The 13,850-nt window shown below is 49.2% G+C and overlaps 1 long non-coding RNA gene across 3 annotated transcripts in view; it reads left to right on the top strand.

Annotated features, from left to right (window-relative positions):
- The window catches only part of LOC140491297 (uncharacterized), a 95,093-nt gene that overhangs the window by 813 nt on the left and 80,430 nt on the right, over positions 1-13,850 (top strand). The window lies entirely within an intron of this gene.

Here is a 13,850-nt window from a genome sequence, read left to right as displayed (position 1 = left end):
GACATCACACCCTCTTGCAAGAGTAAAATAAATGACACTACTGATTCAGATCTTGCCTCGGACTGAAATTACTGAAGTGAGTGAGCTTTGTTTCTCACACTGTTCTCCATGTTTACTCTGTGTTCACTGTTCTCCGTGTTCACTGTTCTCCGTGTTCACTGTTCTCAGTGTTCACTCTGTGTTCACTGTTTTCTGTGTTCACGGTTCTCCGTGTTCACTCTTTGTTCATTGTTCTCAGTGTTTACTCTGTGTTCACTTTTCACCGTGTTCACTCTTTTCTCACAGTTCTCTGTGCTCACTGTTCTCAGTGTTCACACTGTGTTCACTGTTCTCAGTGTTCACACTGTGTTCACTGTTCTCAGTGTTCACACTGTGTTCACTGTTCTCAGTGTTCACACTGTGTTCACTGTTCTCAGTGTTCACACTGTGTTCACTGTTCTCAGTGTTCACACTGTGTTCACTGTTCTCAGTGTTCACTCTGTGTTCACTGTTCTCAGTGTTCACTCTGTGTTCACTGTTCTGTGTTCACTGTTTTCTGTGTTCACGGTTCTCCGTGTCTACTCTGTGATCACGGTTCTCTGTGTTCACTCTTTGTTCATTGTTCTCAGTATTCACTCTTTGTTCACTGTTCTCAGCGTTCACTGTTCTCCGTGTTCACACTGTGTTCACTAGTGGTTCTCAGTGTTCACTCTGTGTTCACTGTTCTCCATGTTCACTTTGTGTTCATTGTTCACTGTTCGACGTGTTCACTCTGTGTTCACTGTTCTCTGTGTTGACTGCTCACTGTTCTCTGTGTTCACTGTTCTCTGTGTTCACTGTTCCCTGTGTTCACTGTTCTGTGTTCACGGTTCTCCGTGTGCACTCTTTGTTCATTGTTCTCAGTGTTCACACTGTGTTCACTGTTCTCAGTGTTCACTCTGTGTTCACTGTTCTGTGTTCACTGTTCTCTGTGTTCACTGTTCTCTGTGTTCACTGTTCTCTGTGTTCACTGTTCTCTGTGTTCACTGTTCTCTGTGTTCACTCTTTGCTCACTGTTCTCTGTGTTCATGGTTCTTCGTGTTCACTCTGTGTTTATTGTTCACTGTTCTCCGTGTTCACTGTTCTCCACTTTCATTGTTCTCACTGTTCACTGTTCTCTGTCACTCTCTTCACTGTTCTCTGTGTTCACTGTTCTCCATGTTCACACTGTGCTCTCTGTTCTCTTTGTTCACTGTTCTCTTTGTTCACTGCTCTCTTTGTTCACTGCTCTCTTTGTTCACTGCTCTCTTTGTTCACTGCTCTCTTTGTTCACTGTTTGCTCACTGTTCTCAGTGTTCATTCGGTGTTCACTCCGTGTGCACTGTTCTCCGTGTGCACTGTTCTCCGTGTGCACTGTTCTCCGTGTGCACTGTTCTCCGTGTGCACTGTTCTCCGTGTGCACGGTTCTCCGGGTGCACGGTTCTCCGGGTGCACGGTTCTCCGGGTTCACGGTTCTCAGCGTTCACGGTTCTCAGGGTTCACGGTTCTCCGGGTTCACGGTTCTCAGCGTTCACTCCGTGTTCACTGTTCTCAGTGTTCACACTGTTCACTGTTCTCCCTGTTCTCTGTGCTCACTGTTCTCTGTGCTCACTGTTCTCTGTTCTCCATGTTCTCCGTGCTCACACTGTGTTCACTTTTCTCCGTGTTCATTGTTCTCTGTGTTCACTGTTCTCAGTGTTCATGCGGTGTTCTCCGTGCGCACTGTTCTCCGTGCGCACTGTTCTCCGTGCGCACTGTTCTCCGTGCGCACTGTTCTCCGTGCGCACTGTTCTCCGTGCGCACTGTTCTCCGTGCGCACTGTTCTCCGTGCTCACACTGTGTTCACTGTTCTCCGTGTTCACTGTTCTCCGTGTTCATTCGGTGTTCTCCGTGCTCACTGTTCTCAGTGTTCACACTGTGTTCACTGTTCTCCGTGTTCACTGTTCTCCGTGCTCACTGTTCTCCGTGTTCTCTCCGTGCTCACTGTTCTCCGTGCTCACTGTTCTCCGTGCTCACTGTTCTCCGTGCTCACTGTTCTCCGTGTTTATTCGGTGTTCTCAGTGTTCACTGTTCTCAGTGTTCACTGTTCTCAGTGTTCACTGTTCTCAGTGTTCACTGTTCTCAGTGTTCACTGTTCTCAGTGTTCACTGTTCTCAGTGTTCACTGTTCTCAGTGTTCACTGTTCTCCGTGCTCACTGTTCTCCGTGCTCACTGTTCTCCGTGCTCACTGCTCTCCGTGTGCTCACTGTTCTCCGTGCTCACTGCTCTCCGTGTGCTCACTGTTCTCCGTGCTCACTGTTCTCCGTGCTCACTGTTCTCCGTGCTCACTGTTCTCCGTGCTCACTGTTCTCCGTGCTCACTGTTCTCCGTGCTCACTGTTCTCCGTGCTCACTGTTCTCCGTGCTCACTGTTCTCTGTGTTTATTCGGTGTTCACTGTGTTCACTGTTCTCAGTGCTCACTGTTCACTGTGTTCACTGTTCTCCGTGCTCACTGTTATCCGTGTTCACACTGTGTTCACTGTTCTCCGTGCTCACTGCTCTCCGTGCTCACTGCTCTCCGTGCTCACTGCTCTCCGTGCTCACACTGTGCTCACTGTTCTCCGTGCTCACTGTTCTCCGTGTGCTCACTGTTTTCCGTGCTCACACTGTTTTCACTTTTCTCCGTGTTCACTCTTTGCTCACTGTTCTCTGTGCTCACACTGTGTTCACTTTTCTCCGTGTTCACTCTTTGCTCACTGTTCTCTGTGCTCACTGTTCTCTGTGTTCACACTGTGTTCACTGTGCTCACTGTTCTCCGTGTTCACTCTGTTCACTGTTCACTGTTCTCCATGTTCACTTTGTGTTCATTGTTCTCTGTGTTCACTTTTCTCCGTGTTCACTCTTTGCTCACTGTTCTCAGCTCTTCACTGTTCTCCGTGTTCACTCTGTGTTCAATCTTCTCCGTGTTCACTGTTGTCTGTGTTCAGTCTGTTCACTGTTCTCTGTGTTCACTGTTCCCCATGTTCACACTGTGTTCACTGTTCTCTGTGTTCATGGTTCTTCGTCTTCACTCTGTGTTTATTGTTCACTGTTCTCCGCGTTCACTGTTCTCCACTTTCATTGTTCTCTCTGTTCACTGTTCTCTGTGTCACTCTCTTCACTGTTCTCTGTGTTCACTGTTCTCCATGTTCACACTGTGCTCACTGTTCTCTGTGCTCTCTGTTCTCAGTGTTCAGTGCTCACCGTCCTCCGTGCTCACCGTCCTCCGTGCTCACCGTCCTCCGTGTTCATTCGGTGTTCACTGTTCTTTGTGCTCACTGTTCTCTGTGCTCACTCTGTGTTCACTTTTCTCCGTGTTCACTCTTTGCTCACTGTTCTCTGTGTTCACACTGTGTTCACTGTGCTCACTGTTCTCCGTGTTCACTCTGTTCACTGTTCACTGTTCTCTGTGTTCACTGTTCTCCATGTTCACTTTGTGTTCATTGTTCTCTGTGTTCACTTTTCTCCGTGTTCACTCTTTGCTCAGTGTTCTCAGCTCTTCACTGTTCTCCGTGTTCACTCTGTTCACTGTTCACTGTTCTCTGTGTTCACTGTTCTCCATGTTCACTTTGTGTTCATTGTTCTCTGTGTTCACTTTTCTCCGTGTTCACTCTTTGCTCACTGTTCTCAGCTCTTCACTGTTCTCCGTGTTCACTCTGTGTTCAATCTTCTCCGTGTTCACTGTTGTCTGTGTTCAGTCTGTTCACTGTTCTCTGTGCTCACTGTTCTCTGTGCTCACTGTTCTCTGTGCTCACTGTTCACCGTGCTCACTGTTCACCGTGCTCACTGTTCACCGTGCTCACTGTTCACCGTGCTCACTGTTCACCGTGTTCTCCGTGCTCACCGTGTTCTCCGTGCTCACCGTGTTCTCCGTGCTCACCGTGTTCTCCGTGCTCACTGTTCTCCGTGCTCACTGTTCTCCGTGTTCACTGTTCTCCGTGTTCACTGTTCTCCGTGTTCACTGTTCTCCGTGTTCACACTGTGTTCACTGCTCTCTGTGCTCGCTGCTCTCCGTGCTCACACTGTGTTCACTTTTCTCAGTGTTCACTCTTTGCTCACTGTTCTCTGTGCTCACTCTGTGTTCACTGTGTTCACTGTTCTCTGTGCTCACTGTTCTCTGTGTTCACTGTTCCCCATGTTCACACTGTGTTCACTGTTCTCTGTGTTCATGGTTCTTCGTCTTCACTCTGTGTTTATTGTTCACTGTTCTCCGCGTTCACTGTTCTCCACTTTCACTGTTCTCTCTGTTCACTGTTCTCTGTGTTCACTGTTCTCCATGTTCACACTGTGCTCACTGTTCTCTGTGCTCTCTGTTCTCTGTGCTCTCTGTTCTCAGTGTTCACTGTTCTCAGTGTTCAGTACTCACCGTCCTCCGTGCTCACCGTCCTCCGTGCTCACTCGGTGTTCTCTGTGTTCGCTGTTCTCTGTGTTCGCTGTTCTCTGTGTTCGCTGTTCTCTGTGTTCGCTGTTCACTGTGTTCGCTGTTCACTGTGTTCGCTGTTGTGTGTGTGTTCGCTGTTGTGTGTGTTCGCTGTTGTGTGTGTGTTCGCTGTTGTGTGTGTGTTCGCTGTTGTGTGTGTGTTCGCTGTTGTGTGTGTGTTCGCTGTTGTGTGTGTGTTCGCTGTTGTGTGTGTGTTCTCTGTTCTCACTGCTCTCTGTTCTCACTGCTCGCTGTTCTCACTGCTCTCTGTTCTCACTGCTCTCTGTTCTCACATTGTGTTCACTTTTCTCTGTGCTCACTCTGTGTTCTCTGTGCTCACTGTTCTCTGTGCTCACTGTTCTCTGTGCTCACTTTCTGTTCACTGTTCTGTGTTCACTGTTCTCCATGTTCACTTTGTGTTCACTGTTCATTGTTCGCCGTGTTCACTGTTCTCTCTGTTCACTGTTCTCTCTGTCACTCTCTTCACTGTTCTCTGTGTTCACTGTTCTCCATGTTCACACTGTGCTCTCTGTTCTCTGTGCTCTCTGTTCTCTGTGCTCTCTGTTCTCTGTGCTCTCTGTTCTCAGTGTTCACTGTTCACTGTTCTCTGTGCTCACACTGTGTTCACTGTTCTCCGCTCTCACTGCTCTCCGCGCTCACTGCTCTCCGTGTGCTCACTGGTCTCTGTGCTCACACTGTGTTCACTTTTTTCCGTGCTCACTGTTCTCCGTGTTCACTCTGTTCACTGTTCACTGTTCTCTGTGCTCACTGTTCTCCATGTTCACTTTGTGTTCATTGTTCACTGTTCGCCGTGTTCACTGTTCACTGTTCTCTCTGTTGACTGTTCTGTGTTCACTGTTCTCTGTGTTCACTTTTCTCCGTGTTCACTCTTTGCTCACTGTTCTCAGCGTTCACTGTTCTCCGTGTTCACTCTGTGTTCAATCTTCTCCGTGTTCACTGTTGTCTGTGTTTAGTCTGTTCACTGTTCTCTGTGTTCAATGTTCTCAATGTTCACACTGCGTTCACTGTTCTCTGTGTTCATGGTTCTTCGTTTTCACTCCGTGTTTATTGTTCACCGTTCTCCACGTTCACTGTTCTCCACTTTTACTGTTCTCTCTGTTCACTGTTCTCTGTGTCACTCTCTTCACTGTTCTCTGTGTTCACTGTTCTCCATGTTCACACTGTGCTCACTGTTCTCTGTGCTCTCTGTTCTCAGTGTTCACTGTTCTCAGTGTTCAGTGCTCACTGTTTTCCGTGCTCACTGTTCTCCGTGCTCACTGTTCTCCGTGCTCACACCGTGTTCACTTTTCTCTGTGTTCACTTTTCTCTGTGTTCACTTTTCTCTGTGTTCACTTTTCTCTGTGTTCACTGTTCTCCGTGTTCACACTGTGTTCACTGTTCTTTGTGCTCACTGTTCTCCGTGCTCACACTGTGTTCACTGCTCTCCGCTCTCACTGCACTCCGCTCTCACTGCACTCCGCGCTCACTGCACTCCGCGCTCACTGCTCTCCGCGTGCTCACTGTTCTCCGTGCTCACTGGTCTCTGTGCTCACACTGTGTTCACTTTTTTCCGTGCTCACTGTTCTCAGTGTTCACTGTTCTCCGTGTTCACTCTGTTCACTGTTCACTGTTCTCTGTGCTCACTGTTCTCCATGTTCACTTTGTGTTCATTGTGTTCACTGTTCACTGTTCTCTCTGTTGACTGTTCTGTGTTCACTGTTCTCCGTGTTCACTGTTCTCCGTGTTCACTGTTCTCCGTGTTCACACTGTGTTCACTTTTCTCCGTGTTCACACTGTGTTCACTTTTCTCCGTGTTCACACTGTGTTCACTGTTCTCCGTGTTCACACTGTGTTCACTGTTCTCCGTGCTCACACTGTGTTCACTTTTCTCAGTGTTCACTCTTTGCTCACTGTTCTCTGTGCTCACTCTGTGTTCACTGTGTTCACTGTTCTCTGTGCTCACTGTTCTCCATGTTCACTTTGTGTTCACTGTTCTCTGTGTCACTGTCTTCACTGTTCTCTATGTTCACTGTTCTCCATGTTAACACTGTGCTCTCTGTTCTCTCTGTTCTCTGTGCTCTCTGTTCTCTTTGTTCACTGTTCTCCTTGTTCACTGTTCTCCGTGCTCACTGTTCTCCGTGCTCACTGTTCTCCGTGCTCACTGTTCTCCGTGCTCACTGTTCTCCGTGCTCACTGTCCTCCGTGCTCACTGTCCTCCGTGCTCACTGTCCTCCGTGCTCACTGTCCTCCGTGCTCACTGTCCTCCGTGCTCACGGTCCTCCGTGTTCACTTTTCTCCGTGTTCACTTTTCTCCGTGTTCACTTTTCTCCGTGTTCACGGTTCTCCGTGTTCACGGTTCTCCGTGTTCACGGTTCTCCGTGTTCACGGTTCTCAGTGTTCACGGTTCTCAGTGTTCACGGTTCTCCGTGTTCACGGTTCTCCGTGTTCACGGTTCTCCGTGTTCACGGTTCTCCGTGTTCATTCGGTGTTCTCCGTGTGCTCACTGGCCTCCGTGCTCACTGGCCTCCGTGCTCACTGTTCTCCGTGCTCACTGTTCTCCGTGCTCACACTGTGTTCACTTTTCTCCGTGTTCACTTTTCTCCGTGTTCACTGTTCTCCGTGCTCACTGTTCTCCGTGCTCACACTGTGTTCACTGTTCTCCGTGCTCACTGTTCTCCGTGCTCACACTGTGTTCACTGTTCTCCGTGCTCACTGTTCTCCGTGTTCACACTGTGTTCACTGTTCTCCGTGTTCACACTGTGTTCACTGTTCTCCGTGCTCACTGTTCTCCGTGCTCAAACTGTGTTCACTTTTCTCAGTGTTCACTCTTTGCTCACTGTTCTCTGTGCTCACTCTGTGTTCACTGTGTTCACTGTTCTCTGTGTCACTCTCTTCACTGTTCTCTGTGTTCACTGTTCTCCATGTTAACACTGTGCTCTCTGTTCTCAGTGTTCTTTGTTCACTGTTCTCTTTGTTCACTGTTCTCTTTGTTCACTGTTCTCTTTGTTCACTGTTCTCTTTGTTCACTGTTCTCCGTGCACACTGTTCTCCGTGCTCACTGTTCTCCGTGCTCACTGTTCTCCGTGCTCACGGTTCTCCGTGCTCATTCGGTGTTGTCCGTGCTCACTGTTCTCCGTGTGCTCACTGTCCTCCGTGCTCACTGTTCTCCGTGCTCACACTGTGTTCACTTTTCTCCGTGTTCACTTTTCTCCGTGTTCACTTTTCTCCCTGTTCACTTTTCTCCGTGCTCACTGTTCTCCGTGCTCACTGTTCTCCGTGTTCACACTGTGTTCACTGTTCTCCGTGTTCACACTGTGTTCACTGTTCTCCGTGTTCACTCTGTTTACTGTTCACTGTTCTCTGTGTTCACTGTTCTCTGTGCTCACTTTCTGTTCACTGTTCTCTGTGTTCACTGTTCTCCATGTTCACTTTGTGTTCACTGTTCATTGTTCGCCGTGTTCACTGTTCTCTCTGTTCACTGTTCTCTGTGTCACTCTCTTCACTGTTCTCCGTGCTCACTGTTTTCCATGTTCACTGTTCACTGTGCTCATTCGGTGTTCACTGTGCTCACTGTTCTCCGTGTTCACTGTTCTCCGTGCTCACTGTTTTCCATGTTCACTGTTCACTGTGCTCATTCGGTGTTCACTGTGCTCACTGTTCTCCGTGTGCTCACTGTTCTCCGTGTGCTCACTGTTCTCCGTGTGCTCACTGTTCTCCGTGTGCTCACTGTTCTCCGTGCTCACTGTTCTCCGTGTGCTCACTGTTCTCCGTGTGCTCACTGTTCTCCGTGCTCACAATTTGTTCTCTTTTCTCCGTGTTCACTTTTCTCCGTGTTCACTTTGTGTTCATTGTTCTCTGTGTTCACTGTTCTCCGTGTTCACTCTTTGCTCACTGTTCTCAGCTCTTCACTGTTCTCCGTGTTCACTCTTGGCTCACTGTTCTCAGCGTTCACTGTTCTCCGTGTTCACGCTGTGTTCAATCTTCTCCGTGTTCACTGTTGTCTGTGTTCAGTGTGTTCACTGTTCTCTCTGTTCACTGTTCTCCATGTTCACACTGTGCTCACTGTTCTCTGTGCTCTCTGTTCTCAGTATTCACTGTTCTCAGTGTTCAGTGCTCACTGTTCTCTTTGTTCACAGTTCTCCGTGCTCACACTGAGTTCGCTTTTCTCCGTGTTCACTTTTCTCCGTGTTCACTTTTCTCCGTGCTCACTGTTCTCCGTGCTCACTGTTCTCCGTGTTCACACTGTGTTCACTGTTCTCCGTGCTCACACTGTGTTCACTGCTCTCCGCTCTCTCTGCACTCCGCTCTCTCTGCACTCCGCGCTCACTGCTCTCCGCGCTCACTGCTCTCCGTGTGCTCACTGCTCTCCGTGTGCTCACTGCTCTCCGTGTGCTCACTGTTCTCCGTGTGCTCACTGTTCTCCGTGCTCACTGGTCTCTGTGCTCACACTGTGTTCACTTTTTTCCGTGCTCACTGTTCTCAGTGTTCACTGTTCACTGTTCTCTGTGCTCACTGTTCTCCATGTTCACTTTGTGTTCATTGTTCACTGTTCGCCGTGTTCACTGTTCACTGTTCTCTCTGTTGACTGTTCTGTGTTCACTATTCTGTGTTCACTGTTCTCTGTGTTCACTTTTCTCCGTGTTCACTCTTTGCTCACTGTTCTCAGCGTTCACTGTTCTCCGTGTTCACTCTGTGTTCAATCTTCTCCGTGTTCACTGTTGTCTGTGTTCAGTCTGTTCACTGTTCTCTGTGTTCAATGTTCTCAATGTTCACACTGCGTTCACTGTTCTCTGTGTTCATGGTTCTTCGTTTTCACTCCGTGTTTATTGTTCACCGTTCTCCACGTTCAGTGTTCTCCACGTTCACTGTTCTCTGTGTCACTCTCTTCACTGTTCTCTGTGTTCACTGTTCTCCATGTTCACACTGTGCTCACTGTTCTCTGTTCTCAGTGTTCACTGTTCTCAGTGTTCAGTGCTCACTGTTCTCCGTGCTCACTGTTCTCCGTGCTCACTGTTCTCCGTGCTCACACCGTGTTCACTTTTCTCCGTGTTCACTTTTCTCCGTGTTCACTGTGTTCACTGTTCTCCGTGCTCACTGTTCTCCGTGCTCTCTGTTCTCCGTGTTCACACTGTGTTCACTGTTCTCCGTGTTCACACTGTGTTCACTGTTCTCCGTGCTCACTGTTCTCTGTGCTCACTCTGTGTTCACTGTTCTCCATGTTCACTTTGTGTTCACTGTTCTCTGTGTCACTCTCTTCACTGTTCTCTGTGTTCACTGTTCTCCACTGTTCTCTGTGTTCACTGTTCTCCATGTTCACACTGTGCTCTCTGTTCTCTGTTCTCTCTGTTCTCAGTGTTCAGTGCTCACTGTTCTTTGCTCACTGTTCTCCGTGCTCACTGTTCTCCGTGCTCACTGTTCTCCGTGCTCACTGTTCTCCGTGCTCACGGTTCTCCGTGCTCACGGTTCTCCGTGCTCACGGTTCTCTGTGTTCATTCGGTGTCCTCCGTGCTCACTGTCCTCCGTGCTCACACTGTGTTCACTTTTCTCCGTGTTCACTTTTCTCCGTGTTCACTTTTCTCCGTGCTCACTGTTCTCCGTGCTCACTGTTCTCCGTGCTCACACTGTGTTTACTTTTCTCCGTGCTCACTTTTCTCCGTGCTCACTGTTCTCCGTGCTCACTGTTCTCCGTGCTCACTGTTCTCAGTGTTCACTGTTCTCCGCGCTCACTGTTCTCCGCGCTCACTGTTCTCCGTGCTCACACTGTGTTCACTGTTCTCCGTGTTCACTGTTCTCCGTGTTCACTGTTCTCCGTGTTCACTGTTCTCCGTGTTCACTGTTCTCCGTGCTCACTGTTCTCCGTGCTCACTGTTCTCCGTGCTCACTGTTCTCCGTGCTCACTGTTCTCCGTGCTCACTGTTCTCTGTGCTCACTCTGTGTTCACTGTTCTCCGTGTTCACACTGTGTTCACTGTTCTCCGTGTTCACACTGTGTTCACTGTTCTCCGTGTTCACACTGTGTTCACTGTTCTCCGTGTTCACACTGTGTTCACTGTGTTCACTCTGTTCACTGTTCTCTGTGTTCACTGTTCTCTGTGTTCACTGTTCTCTGTGTTCACTGTTCTCTGTGTTCACTGTTCTCTGTGTTCACTGTTCTCTGTGTTCACTGTTCTCCGTGCTCACTGTTCTCCGTGTTCACGGTTCTCTGTGTTCATTCGGTATTCTCCGTGCTCACTGTCCTCCGTGCTCACTGTCCTCCGTGCTCACTGTTCTCCGTGCTCACACTGTGTTCACTTTTCTCCGTGTTCACTTTTCTCCGTGTTCACTTTTCTCCGTGTTCACTTTTCTCCGTGCTCACTTTTCTCCGTGCTCACTGTTCTCTGTGCTCACTGTTCTCCGTGCTCACTGTTCTCCGTGCTCACACTGTGTTCACTTTTCTCCGTGCTCACTTTTCTCCGTGCTCACTGTTGTCCGTGCTCACTGTTGTCCGTGTTCACACTGTGCTCACTGTTGTCCGTGTTCACACTGTGCTCACTGTTGTCCGTGTTCACACTGTGCTCACTGTTGTCCGTGTTCACACTGTGCTCACTGTTGTCCGTGTTCACACTGTGCTCACTGTTCTCCGTGTTCACACTGTGCTCACTGTTCTCCGTGTTCACACTGTGCTCACTGTTCTCCGTGTTCACACTGTGTTCACTGTTCTCCGTGTTCACTGTTCTCCGTGTTCACACTGTGTTCACTGTTCTCCGTGTTCACACTGTGTTCACTGTGTTCACGGTTCTCTGTGTTCATTCGGTGTCCTCCGTGCTCACTGTCCTCCGTGCTGACTGTTCTCCGTGCTCACACTGTGTTCACTTTTCTCCGTGTTCACTTTTCTCCGTGTTCACTTTTCTCCGTGTTCACTTTTCTCCGTGCTCACACTGTGTTCACTTTTCTCCGTGCTCACTTTTCTCCGTGTTCACTTTTCTCCGCTCTCACTGTTCTCCGTGCTCACACTGTGTTCACTTTTCTCCGTGCTCACTTTTCTCCGTGCTCACTTTTCTCCGTGCTCACTGTTCTCCGTGCTCACTGTTCTCCGTGTTCACACTGTGTTCACTGCGTTCACACTGTGTTCACACTGTGTTCACTGCGTTCACACTGTGTTCACTCTGTTCACTGTTCTCCGTGTTCACTCTGTTCACTGTTCACTGTTCTCTGTGTTCACTGTTCTCCGTGTTCACACTGTATTCACTGTTCTCCGTGTTCACTCTGTTCACTGTTCACTGTTCTCTGTGTTCACTGTTCTCCATGTTCACTTTGTGTTCACTGTTCATTGTTCGCCGTGTTCACTGTTCTCTCTGTTCACTGTTCTCTGTGTCACTCTCTTCACTGTTCTCCGTGCTCACTGTTCTCCGTGCTCACTGTTCTCCGTGCTCACTGTTCTCCGTGTTCACACTGTGCTCACTGTTCTCCGTGCTCACTGTTCTCCGTGCTCACGGTTCTCCGTGCTCACGGTTCTCCGTGTTCACGGTTCTCCGTGTTCACTTTTCTCCGTGTTCACTTTTCTCCGTGTTCACGGTTCTCCGTGTTCACGGTTCTCCGTGTTCACGGTTCTCCGTGTTCACGGTTCTTCGTGTTCACGGTTCTCCGTGTTCATTCGGTGTTCTCCGTGTGCTCACTGTTGTCCGTGCTCACTGTTGTCCGTGCTCACTGTTGTCCGTGCTCACTGTTCTCCGTGTTCACACTGTGCTCACTGTTCTCCGTGTTCACACTGTGCTCACTGTTCTACGTGTTCACACTGTGCTCACTGTTCTCCGTGTTCACACTGTGTTCACTGTTCTCCGTGTTCACACTGTGTTCACTGTTCTCCGTGTTCACACTGTGTTCACTGTGTTCACTGTTCTCCGTGTTCACACTGTTCTCCGTGTTCACTCTGTGTTCACTGTTCTCCGTGTTCACTCTGTGTTCACTGTTCTCCGTGTTCACTCTGTTCACTGTTCACTGTTCTCTGTGTTCACTGTTCTCCGTGTTCACACTGTGTTCACTGTTCTCCGTGTTCACACTGTGTTCACTGTTCTCCGTGTTCACACTGTGTTCACTGTTCTCCGTGTTCACACTGTGTTCACTGTGTTCACGGTTCTCCGTGTTCACGGTTCTCTGTGTTCATTCGGTGTCCTCCGTGCTCACTGTCCTCCGTGCTCACTGTCCTCCGTGCTCACTGTCCTCCGTGCTCACACTGTGCTCACTTTTCTCCGCTCTCACTGTTCTCCGCTCTCACTGTTCTCCGCGCTCACTGTTCTCCGCGCTCACTGTTCTCCGCGCTCACTGTTCTCCGTGCTCACACTGTGTTCACTTTTCTCCGTGTTCACTTTTCTCCGTGTTCACTTTTCTCCGTGTTCACTTTTCTCCGTGTTCACTTTTCTCCGTGCTCACTGTTCTCCGTGCTCACTGTTCTCCGTGCTCACTGTTCTCCGTGTTCACACTGTGTTCACTGTTCTCCGTGTTCACACTGTGTTCACTGTTCTCCGTGTTCACACTGTGTTCACTGTTCTCCGTGTTCACACTGTGTTCACTGTTCTCCGTGTTCACACTGTGTTCACTGTTCTCCGTGTTCACACTGTGTTCACTGTTCTCCGTGTTCACACTGTGTTCACTGTTCTCCGTGTTCACACTGTGTTCACTGTTCACTGTTCTCTGTGTTCACTGTTCTCTGTGTTCACTGTTCTCCATGTTCACTCTGTTCACTGTTCACTGTTCTCTGTGTTCACTGTTCTCTGTGTTCACACTGTGTTCACTGTTCTCCGTGTTCACTCTGTTCACTGTTCACTGTTCTCTGTGTTCACTGTTCTCCATGTTCACTTTGTGTTCACTGTTCATTGTTCGCCGTGTTCACTGTTCTCTCTGTTCACTGTTCTCTGTGTCACTCTCTTCACTGTTCTCTGTGCTCTCTGTGCTCACACTGTGCTGACTGTTCTCCGTGCTCACTGTGCTGACTGTTCTCCGTGCTGACTGTTCTCCGTGCTGACTGTTCTCCGTGCTGACTGTTCTCCGTGCTGACTGTTCTCCGTGCTGACTGTTCTCCGTGTTCACTGTTCTCCGTGTTCACTGTTCTCCGTGTTCACTGTTCTCCGTGTTCACTGTTCTCCGTGTTCACTGTTCTCCGTGTTCACTTTTCTCCGTGTTCACTTTTCTCCGTGTTCACTTTTCTCCGTGTGCTCACTGTTCTCTGTGTGCTCACTGTTCTCTGTGTGCTCACTGTGTTCACTGTTCTCCGTGTGCTCACTGTGTTCACTGTTCTCCGTGCTCACTGTTCTCCGTGCTCACTGTTCTCCGTGTGCTCACTGTTCTCCGTGTGCTCACTGTTCTCCGTGTGCTCACTGTTCTCCGTGTGCTCACTGTTCTCCGTGTGCTCACACTGTGCTCACTGTTCTCCGTGCTCA

Source organism: Chiloscyllium punctatum, chromosome 19, assembly GCF_047496795.1.
Source record: "Chiloscyllium punctatum isolate Juve2018m chromosome 19, sChiPun1.3, whole genome shotgun sequence".
Classification (NCBI taxonomy): domain Eukaryota; kingdom Metazoa; phylum Chordata; class Chondrichthyes; order Orectolobiformes; family Hemiscylliidae; genus Chiloscyllium; species Chiloscyllium punctatum.
Note: the sequence above shows the minus strand (reverse complement) of the source record. Positions and strands in the feature narration are given on the sequence as shown.